The sequence below is a fragment of the Marmota marmota genome, unplaced genomic scaffold, assembly GCF_001458135.2.
Source record: "Marmota marmota marmota unplaced genomic scaffold, marMar, whole genome shotgun sequence".
Taxonomy (NCBI): Eukaryota; Metazoa; Chordata; class Mammalia; order Rodentia; family Sciuridae; genus Marmota; species Marmota marmota.
Genome location: NW_025999913.1, coordinates 1,462,910 through 1,473,731, shown reverse-complemented (window position 1 = coordinate 1,473,731; position 10,822 = coordinate 1,462,910). Strand labels below are relative to the sequence as shown.

General features: G+C 41.5%; 1 long non-coding RNA gene across 3 annotated transcripts in view; it reads left to right on the top strand.

The window, feature by feature from the left end:
• LOC125615566 overlaps positions 1 to 10,508 on the top strand; it is a 28,474-nt gene extending 17,966 nt beyond the window's left edge. For 2 of the 3 annotated variants that reach the window (XR_007346182.1, XR_007346184.1), the window contains one exon: positions 4,344 to 5,529. This is a non-coding gene — a long non-coding RNA (uncharacterized LOC125615566). Of the gene's footprint in view, positions 1 to 4,343; positions 5,530 to 8,778 lie in introns of those variants that run through there. The other variant, XR_007346183.1, reaches the window with a different exon arrangement.
• The last annotated feature ends 314 nt before the right edge of the window (positions 10,509 to 10,822 follow it).

Genomic DNA, 10,822 nt, shown 5'->3' with positions numbered 1-10,822 from the left:
TTTTTTTTTTTTTTTTTTTTTTGTGTGTGTGTGTGTGTTAAGATTTTTGAGTTCTTTGTGTATCCTGGAAATTAATGCTCTATCTGAGGTGCAGGTAACAAAGATTTTCTCCTATTCCATAGGCTCTCTCTTCATGCTTTTGATTGTTTCTTTTGCTGTGAAAAGGCTTTTTAGTTTGATGCTATCCCATTATTGATTTTTGATTTTATTTCTTGTGCTTTAGGAGTCTTGTTCAGGAAGTTCATTCCTGTGCCAATATGTGGAAGTGTTGGGCTTAGCTTCTCATAGGTGCAGGGTGTCTGTTCTAATTCCTAGGTCTTTGATCCAATTAGAGTTGATTTTTTTTTTTTTGCAGGGTAAAAGATAGAGAGTAACTTTCATTTTGTTACCTATGGAGTTCCATTACCATTTATTGAAGAGGCTATCTTTTTTTCTAGTGTGTGTTTTGGCACCTTTGTCTAGGATGGGGTAAGTGTATTTATGTGGGTTTGTCTCTGTGTCTTCTATTCTGTTCCATTGGTCTTCTTGCCTATTTTGGTGCCAATGCCATTCAGTTTTTGTTACCATAGCTACACAGTGTAGTTTAAAGTCTGGTATTGGGATGCCTCCTGCTTTGTATTTCTTGTTAAGGATTGCTTTAGCTATTCTAGAACTCTTATTTTTCCAAATGAATTTCATGTCGTTTTTTCTGTTTCTATAAAGAATGTCACTGGAATTTTGGTGGGAATTGCATTGAGTCTGTGTAGCACTTTTGGTGGTATGTACATTTTGACAATATTGATTCTGCCTATCCAAGAACATGGAAGTCTTTCATCTTCTAAGGTCTTCCTCAATTGCCCCAGTCCGGCTGCAGCAAAATAACCGGGGGGTGACGAAGAACTTGTGTAGATTGATACAGCAGGAGTGGGAGCCGTTTATTGCAGGACAACAGAGGTATTTATACATTTTGCACAGCTTATCTAATTAACATAAACTAGATACATCAGTCAACCAATAAGAAATCTCCACACTTAATGGCTCGCTGGCTCCACCTCACAAACCACTCCCTCTGGCATTTTGCCAGGCGCCATCCAGACTTGTTTACAGACCCTAACATTTTCCAGGCGCCATCCTGACTTGTTTACAGACTCTAACAATTCTCTGGCAAAATGCCAGGCGCCATCCTGACTTGTTTACAGACTCTAACACTCAATTTCTTTCTAATGTTCTGTGTAGAGCTACTTCACCTCTTTTGTTAGCTTGATTCCTAAGAATTTTATTTTGGGGGGAGGCTTCTGTGAATGGAACGGATTTCCTAATTTCTCTTTCAGCTGATTCATCACTGGAGTATAGGAACACCATTCATTTACGGGGGTTGATTTTATATCCTGATACTTGGATGAACTTGTTGATAAGTTCTAGAAGTTTTCTGGCAAAGTTTTTTTTTTTCCTTGGGGGGGGATATTCTTAATATAGAATCATGTCATTGGCAAATAGAGATAGTCTGAGTTCTTCTTTTCCTATCCATATCTCTTCAATTTCTTTCTTTCGCCTAAATCACTCTGGCTAGAGTTTCAAGGACTATGTTGTATAGAAGTGGTGAAGGTGGGCATCCCAGTTCCTATTTTAGAGGGAATACTTTCAGTTTTTCTCCATTTAGGATGATGTGGCCTTGGGTTTGTCATTTGTAACTTTTACAATGTGGAGGTATGTGCCTTCTATCCCTAGTTTTTCCAATGTTCTAAAAATGAACGGATGCTCTATTTTGTTAAATATTTTTTTTCTGCATCCATTGACATAACTATGTGTTTCTTGTCTTTAAGTCTATTTATGTGATGTATTACATTCATTGATTTCTGTATGTTGAACCAAACTTACTTCCCCAGGATGAACCCCACTTGATCACAGTGCACTATCTTTTTGATGTGTTTTTGTACGTGGTTTGTCAGTATTTAATTCAGAATTTTTGTACCTATGTTCATCAGGTTTATTGGTCTGAAGTTTTCTTTCCTTGATGTGTCTTTTTCTGGTTTTGGTATCAGGATGATACCAGCTTCATAGATTAAGTTTGGAAGAGAGATCTCCTTTTTTATTTTGTGAAATAATTCGAGGAGGATTGGTGTTAATTCTTCTTTAAAGGCCTAACAGAACTCGGCTGAGAGTCCATCAGGTCCTGGACTTTTATTTGCTGGTAGGCTTTTGATGGCTTCTTCAATTTCATATCAGAACTTGACCTGTTTAAATATTCCATGTCCTCTGGTTCAATTTGGGTAGGTCACATGTCTATAGGAATTTGTCAATATCTAGATTTTTCTAGCTCATTGGAATAAGAATTTTCAAAGTACCTTCCAATAATCCTCTGGATTTCATTAGTGTCTATGGCAATATTTCCATTTTCACCACAGTTTTAACAATTTGAGTTTTTTCTCTTTCTTTTAGTTAGCTTGGCTAAGGGTTTATTGACTTTATTCTTTCAAAGAAGCAACTTTTTGTTTGGTTGATTGTGTGAATTATTATTTCACTGAGTTCAGCTCTGATTTTGATTACTTTCTGTCTTCTATTGATTTTTGGTGTTGATTTGTTCTTTTTCTGGGGCTTTGGGATTTAATGTTAGATTATTTATTGGTGTATTTCTATTCTTTTAATGAATGAGCTCAGTGCTGTTAATTTTCCTCTTAGAAGTGCCTTCAAAATGTCCCAGAGGTTTTGAAATGTTGTATCACTATTCTAATTTACTTCTAAGTATTTTTTATTTCTTCCCTGATTTCTTCTGCTATCCATTCATCATTCAACAGTGAATTATTTAGTCTCTAGGTGGTTAGAGTAGTTTCTACATTTTGTCTTATATTGATATCTAACTTCATCCCATTAATATCTGATCGTACGCAGGGTTTTATCCTATTTTTTTTTTTTTGTATTTGCTGAGAGTTGCTTTTGGGCCTGAAATATCGTCTATTTTTTTAAAAAATATTACATGTGCTGCTGAGAAGGTGTATTTAGTCATTGATGGATCAAATATTCTTTATATGTCTGTTAAGTCTAGATAATTGATTGTATTTTTTAGTTGTATAGCTTCTTTATTTTTGTTTGGATAATCTATAAAATGTGTCTTTTAAAGATCCCCTGCAGACAGCACTTTGAATGAGGCACAGCAGACCCTGGGATCTTGAGAGACAGTGCTGCCCCAGCAGATGGAGCCCCAGGTGGGTAGAGGTCCCTGCAGTTGGAACCTCTGTTTAGTGGAGCTTACCCAACTCACCAGGGCTCTCTCCTCTGTGCTTTTTGAGGATGAGAGAACCAAGCTGAATGTCTTTTATGAAAAGCCCCAATCAGCCGGGCGCTGTGGCACACACCTGAAATCCCAGTGGCTCTGGAGGCTGAGGCAGGAGGATTGTGAGTTCAAAGCCAGCCTCAGCAACATAGCAAGGTCTAAGTTACTTAGTGAGACTCTGTCTCTAAATAAAATATAAAAATGGGTGGGGATATGACTCAGTGGTTAAGTATCCCTGGGTTTAATCCCGGTACCAAAAAAGAAAAAAAAAAGGAAAAGAAAAGCCTCAGCCAACATAAGTGTCCTTCAAACAGACAGATGGATAAAGAAAGCCTTGTGTATGTGCACAATGGTGTACTACTGAACCATAAAGAAGAATGAATTTATGACATGAGCCAGCAAATGGCTGGATCTGGTGACGATCATGCTAAGTGAACCAAGTCAATCCCCATAAACCAAAGGTCAAAAGTTTCCTCTGCTATGTGGAAGCTAACCCACAACAAAGCACCAGGGGATTAAGAAAGAAGTTCAGGGGTGTAGACAAAGGGGAATGAAGGGAAGGCAACAAAAGGGATCGGACCTAACTTGCCTATGTACATACATGAATACACACAGTGAATCCCACCATCAGGTACACCCATAGGAAATCAATCAAAGAAATAGGTATGGGTAAATGACAGAAAGTTCAGCAGAGGGAAGGGAGTAGTGGTGGGGGGAGGTTAGGAGAAGTACTGGGGACTGAATTAGAACAAGATACCAAGCTTTTACAATGATGTCAAAATGGATTCTACTGTCATATATAACTAAAAAGAACCGAGAGAGAGAGAGAGAGAGAGAGAGAGAGAGGAAGAAGAAGAAGGAGGAGGAGGAGGAGGAGGAGGNTCCAGACTTGTTTACAGACTCTAACTTTTGCCAGGCGCCATCCTGACTTGTTTACAGACTCTAACACATCTCCATAATCTGGAGTTGGGTGGAGGGACCCCGTGACCTCCGAGGACCGCCTGTATCTGCTTGGACCCCAGGGCTGAGCTTTCTCCTGCAGCGTCCTCCCGAGTCTCATTTTCTCTGGCCTCCCTGAATTCCGGGCTCCCAGGTCAGCGGGTCGGGCCCAGTTCGGAATCAGTGAGGAGTGCCTCCAGAGCAGCCCACGTCCAGCGCCTGCCTGAGCCCCGAGGCCCACCCTGGGGAATGCCCCAGCAGCCCAGCCCCCTCGGCTCTCTGCATGCTCGGTCCCTCCCGGGCGCACAGTAGGAACTTTCCAGTTACCACCTGGCCAGGTTTCCCAGTCCAATCCACATGCAGCAAAGGCCCCAACCAGGAGCTAAGGCAGACGTGCGTTGGAGCATTTTAGAGCAAAATCCACAGCATGAACATACTTAGACGATGGGACCCAGCGGAACCTCTGAGCCCCAGGACTGACGTTAACTCAAATGCAGACCAGGCCCAAGCTCCTGGTGCCCCCGGCGACCTTCCTCCTGATTCTCGACCCACGCACACCCTGAAGTAGTGGTTGGTGGGAAGTTTGAGTGACTGGGGGCGGGGGGGGATGTTTTTTTTTGGGGGGGGGTGTTTAAGCAAGCACCCCACCCCCGCCCCCTCCTGGAGATGAAACCCAGAGCCATGCGCATGCCCAGCCAGCCCTCCGCCCCTGAGCTGGTCCTCAGCCCAGGACGACTAGTTTTAAGCAAAAGGAGTGGGAATGAATGCAAATTAGTGTTCCCAGGACTTACATGCAAATAGGTGCTGGTGAGGTGATGGCAGCATGTATTCTCTGAAACATTTAAAACCCTCCGTGACAGTCATATGATTTTTGTCTTAAAGCTTCGCTTCGGACAGCAAACACTTTTTGCACCCACTTTTTATATTTGTGAGGGAAAAAAATCAACTTGGTCAATGACTCGTATTCTCCAATTGGGAATTGAGGAGACTAATTTAATTTAAAAATATTTTCTCCTTCTTTCTCTCCTCCTCATTATTTACCAGGGATTGAACTCTGGGCATATAACCACATCACACCTCCAGCTCCTTTTCTTTTTTATTTTAAGACAGAGTCTTGCTCAGTTGCTTAGGGCCTTGCGGAGTTGCTGAGGCTGGCTTTGAACTCATGATCTTTCCGTCTTAGACTATTTTTATTTTTTGACCACATAAATAACTTAAGGATAGTCTTAAAAATTTGAAAAAAGAAAAGATACATGAAGATGAAATCCGTTGTATTATGACTTGCTCTCTCTTTACATACATATGTAAATTTTTAGTAAAAAAATACATATTGAACTTGATTCTGTGTAATGTGCTTTTTAAACATTTAGGAATATATTGAGAACATGTTCCAAGACCACTGTTCTTTGACAATATAGTTCTTATTAATTTTACAGTGATAGTATGTCACCATGCCCGGCTTTTGTACATATAATTTTTTTCTGATTACTTGATGCCATAAGCAGACGTTCATCCTTACAGATACATCTGTGGACATCTGTGATTGTTTCTTAGGGCGAGATGCCTGCAAGTGGTATTACTGTATCAGAGGACCTGCTCAGTTATAAGGCTCTCCACCCACAGCTCCCTCCAGGATGGTCACACCAGGGGACATGCCTACCAGGCTTGCATCCATCACACTGTGGCTGAGGTTTGGAAAACATCTATTTCACATTGAAACTTGGGTCAGAATGGTCAAATTTTCTAAATTGTTATCTCAGGCCACAGTGATTTCCCCTTTTAAATTCAGAGAGTCACCCCCCCTCCCCCAATTTAAAAAAAGTAATAAAATAAATAAAACAGAAAATTTGCCATTTTAAGTGTGCACAGTGAACTGTATGATTCAGAGGCATTAATTATATTCACCTTGTTGTGCAACCATTACCTCATCTATCTTCAGAATTTTTCCTTTTGCAAAATTGAAACTTTATGTCCATTCAAGGACTCCCCCTGCCTCCCCCTGCTCCCAGCCCCTGGCGACCCATTTTACTTTCCATCTCTGTGAAATTGATTACTCTAGATACCTTTTGCAGGGGGATCACATGGTATTGGTTATTTTGTAACTGGCTTATTTCACTTAGGTTAAAGCCCTTGTGGTTCATCCACATTGTAGCTTGTGGCAAAATTTCTTTTCTTTTTTAGACTGAGAAACATTCTCTGGCATGGAAAAAATACATATTTCTGTTGATGAACTCATGGTTGTTTCTTCCATTTGGCTGTTGTGAATAATGCAGTTATGAACAGGGGTGTACAAATGTCTCTTTGAGATCCTTCTTTCGATACTTTTAAAAATATACCCAGAAGGGAAGTTGGTAAACCTTATGGGAATTCTGTTTTTAAATTTTGGGTTACCTGCCCTACCATTTTCCGCAGTGACTGCACCATCTTACATGGCCACAAACAGAGCAAAGGTTTTTAACTTTTCATTCTTGCCAACGCTTACTATTATGTTTTTTTTTTTTTTTTAAATAGTAACCACCTGGATGGGTGTGAGGTGTTATGTCACTAGGTGTTTGTTTTGCATTTCCCTAATGATTAGTGATGCTGAGCATCTTTTCACGTACTTGTTGGCATTTGTAGACCATTTTTGGAAAGATGTATGTTCAAGTCCATGTTTCAATCCAGATGTTGAATCAGAGAGTCATTTCAAGGGCTCCAGGAAGTCCCATTCTTTGCTCTTTCACTCAAATCTCTTCCTAGGGTCTGGCTGGGTGGCCACTCCTTTCCCATGGGGCATCTGCCCAAGCAGACACGCAGCAACAGGACTCTCGCAAAAAGTCACTTTCCTCACGCACATATTGGGTTCCACGCTAAGTATAGCTGAGCTCCTTCAAACATACCAAGACAGGAACTTGCATAACATAAGTTAGGGAGTGAATTCTTAGATTGCAGAATGGTTCTGACCCTGCTATATAATTACATGCAGAAAGAACAGCTAAAAGTCAAATGTTTTATAAACCAAAATCTTTTTCCGCAGTCGAGTTGCCTTTACCTGGTCTGGTTTGGCACACTCATTAGCCAGTCACCAAAGGTTTACATTTTGTAGCCTTTTAATCTACCCCTCCCCCAGTCTCATCTCTGCAAGCCAGACTTTCTGTAGGTGCTCTATTAAAATTCTTTGGAGTGGGAAGTGATTGTGACTTAGAGTTTTTTTCCAAGTTAAAATGACAGTGTCCATCCTGAAGGCCTGGAATATCCATAGTCCAATGCTTAGACATAGAACTCCCGCCCCACTGCCTGCCCCCTTAGCTCAGGGCAGCATAGGGTTTCTGGTACAAACTTTGAATATCATGGGGGAATTCAGTGCTGTCTGGATCCCCCTTCAAGGCAAGCAGGAAGCTGTTGCCGGCTCAGATAGTGGCTTGGGGAAGAGAGATCTGTTCTGGGAAAGGGGAGCCTTACTGTGAGACTTAGAACAAATGGGGTTCTGAGACAGCGTCATGGACAGGGATTTGGAAACCAAAAGAATGAGCTGAGAGGAAAAACCCAATCTGGGCCAAAGGGCCTGCCACAGTGCCTAGGCAGGTCTGAGCAAGCCAGTTTGGGAGGGGGTCTGGGGAAGCCCATGGGGACCCACACCAGAGAGCAGGATGCTTTTACAGGATGCTCCAGGCACAGCTGTGACCGAGAGTGGTGTCTATGTGTGAATACAGGGCCATCATGTACTATTGGGCAGGTTGTGTACTGCACAATTTCACCTGGTTAAGGGGATGAGTGGGGACAAAATCCAGGCCACAGTTCAGTTGCCGAGTCCTCTCATCCTGGTGCAGGGGCTGCGCTTGTGTGCAGGAAGGGACATTCTTCCCGATTCACACAAAGACATTTGTGAATTAGCAATGGCCCCGAGTGAATGCAGTTATTTCCTGGCTCTACTTCTAGAATCATAACCCGTTGCTCAAAGGATCTCAACCAACTCAGATGACCGTCAATCAAAAAGCACTTACCAGGAATACAACACCACATACTACGGTCACGCAGGTCACCGGTCTCAATCGTACCTTCATTCGTTTCAACAGACAGTTACCGGGTCCGTGTGCTGAGCACTGTTCTGGGTGTTTTGGGAAAATTCAATGGAAGAATTTGGCCAAAGTTTCTTCCCTGTGGGGAAGACAAGTTAAGGCAATGAACAGCACACATCATGAGTAAGTCACCTAGTACGTCAGCGTGTGGTATCAGGGAACAGAGACTTTAAGGCTATAAATGATGGATTTCTCATGGATCAAGTTGCAGTTAATAGATGCCTTAGGGCTGGTCCTTGGAGCCTGTGCATACGCCTTCTCTCCACTATTCTTAGCGTCCATGGGTAGATCACATACGACAATCTGCACTGTGGTGTTCTAGAGGAATTGGGTCATCATTCTCTCATCCCTTCTCCATGTATCAGAAATTCGTCTGTAAGGAAAAAACCTGCCTCCCTTTGTTTATTCAGCTACTTCGTCACATCAATGTGACCTCCTGGAGGTTGATATCAGTCTGTAGGTCATGATCCAACAGCCTCATGACTAACTGGATTCCTCTCATTTTTCCACTCTGGCCACTGGGGACTTCAGGTTGGTTCCTGTCCTGGGGTCACCACGTGTCTCAGAAGCTTCTTTTTCTTCTTTTTTAACTGAAGACTGGTGTTCATAAACCAAGACCAGGCAGGGGGTGTGCCCACTGCCCTCTGGGCGCCGTTACTTTTATGTCCTCTTGGGGACACAGGTCTTGGCGACAGGGGTGTGGGTGCTCACCCTGCAAACACACACGTTTACACTGACTTCAGTGTTCTCAGTTTGTGCTGGTACCTCTGACTTCAGTTCACCCCCCAGAATTCATTCTCATTTCCCTTTCCTTATGTGTAGCATCTTTATCCAATAGTGTCAATCCTGGGTCTCCTTAATTAAAAGACATTTACTTATTTGTTCAACCTGGGTATTTATGTAAAGCAGAGCCAGAATTGCTGACCCATGCTCTTTTTAAAACAGAAATTTGGGGGGTTTTTCTTTGTTATATATGACAGTGGAATCCACTTTGATAAAATTATACAAGCATGGAATATAGCTAATACTTAGGAGAATTATGTGAGATTTATTCTACTGTCTTTCCTATTTCTAGCCTTCCTCCATTCCTTTGTTTCCCCCTTTTATTGTGGGTCAGCTTCCACGTATCAGGGAAAACATTTGACCTTTGGTTTTGGGGGGTTGGCTTATTTCGCTTAGCACGAAAGTCTCCAGATACACCCATTTACTGGCAAACGTCATAAAATCATTCTTCTTTATGGCTGGGTAATATTCCATTGTGCTCTTGTGAGAAACTAAATTATTAGTTAAAATGTAGCATTTGTACATTGTTTTGTCTTTAGTCTTACAACATTCACTTAAAATGCCATTTCCCCAAAGTAACTCAGTTTGGTTCTTTTCCTCCCCACTCCCTTTAATGTGATTATTTTATCCATTTGTAAACTAAGTAAGTTCATTTATTACAATTTGTATTCTATTTTAGGTTTTTCACGTATTATGATTGACGTCTTTAAAATTTACACACAATAAGATTCACCATGGCATAGTTTCATGGTTTGGTTAGCAGACTTATGTATTATGAGTCATCATGACTTAGAATGGTTCTGCCACTCACAGATTCCCTTCTGTTAGCCCTTCTTTAGTTCACCTGCCCCATCTCCATGCCCAGCCTATGAAACCCTGGATGTGTTTTCTATCCATATAGTTTAGCCTTTTCTGGATGGTCACATTAATGGAGTGCATGTGTCAGTTTTGTGTTACTACAATGAAATACCTGACACAAGCTACCTATGAAGTAAAGAGAGGTTTATTTTGGCTTATAATTCTGGGGATTCAAGTTCAAGATCAGGTTGCCCTGTTGGCTTGGTTTCCTGTGAGGGCAGCCCACCAGTGTGGATGACAAGTAGAAGTGAATGCTATCAGGAGTCAGGAAGCAGAGAGAGGCCAGTGACCAAGACCTCCCACCAGGCCCCACCTTTTAAAGGTTCCATCACCTCCCAATAGCACTACCTTGGGGACCAAGCTTTTGACCATGGATCTTAGGGGAACACTATCCATATGGAAACCACATCATGGAATAACATAGCACATTACCTTTTCTCTTAGCAAAATGAATTCACTATTTATCCATCATTTTGTGGGTATCAATGTTTTCTTCTTCTTTAATTTTGGGTAATGTTCCATTCAATTGATTTATTACAGCTTTTAAATCCATTCTTTGGTGCCAAGGCATGTGAATTGTTTCCAGATAAAAATAAAGCCGCTATAAAAATGCACACAGATTTTTGTGAACCTGTGTTTTCACTTCTCCAGAGTAAATGTCTAGTCGTGAGGTTGCGAGAACATGTGATACATGCATATTTATCTTGATGCACACTGTCAAACTATTTTCCAGAGTGGCTTACCATTTTGCTTTTCCATCAACAATGTGGGAGAGATCTATTTGTTTTATATTCCCACAGCACTGGGTATTGCCAGTATTTTTTTATTTCAGTCATTCTGATAGCTGTATAATGATATCACATTGAGGTTTTAAATTGCATTTCCCTGGTGACTGGTGATGTTGAACATGACTTCAGATGCTTATTTGCCATCT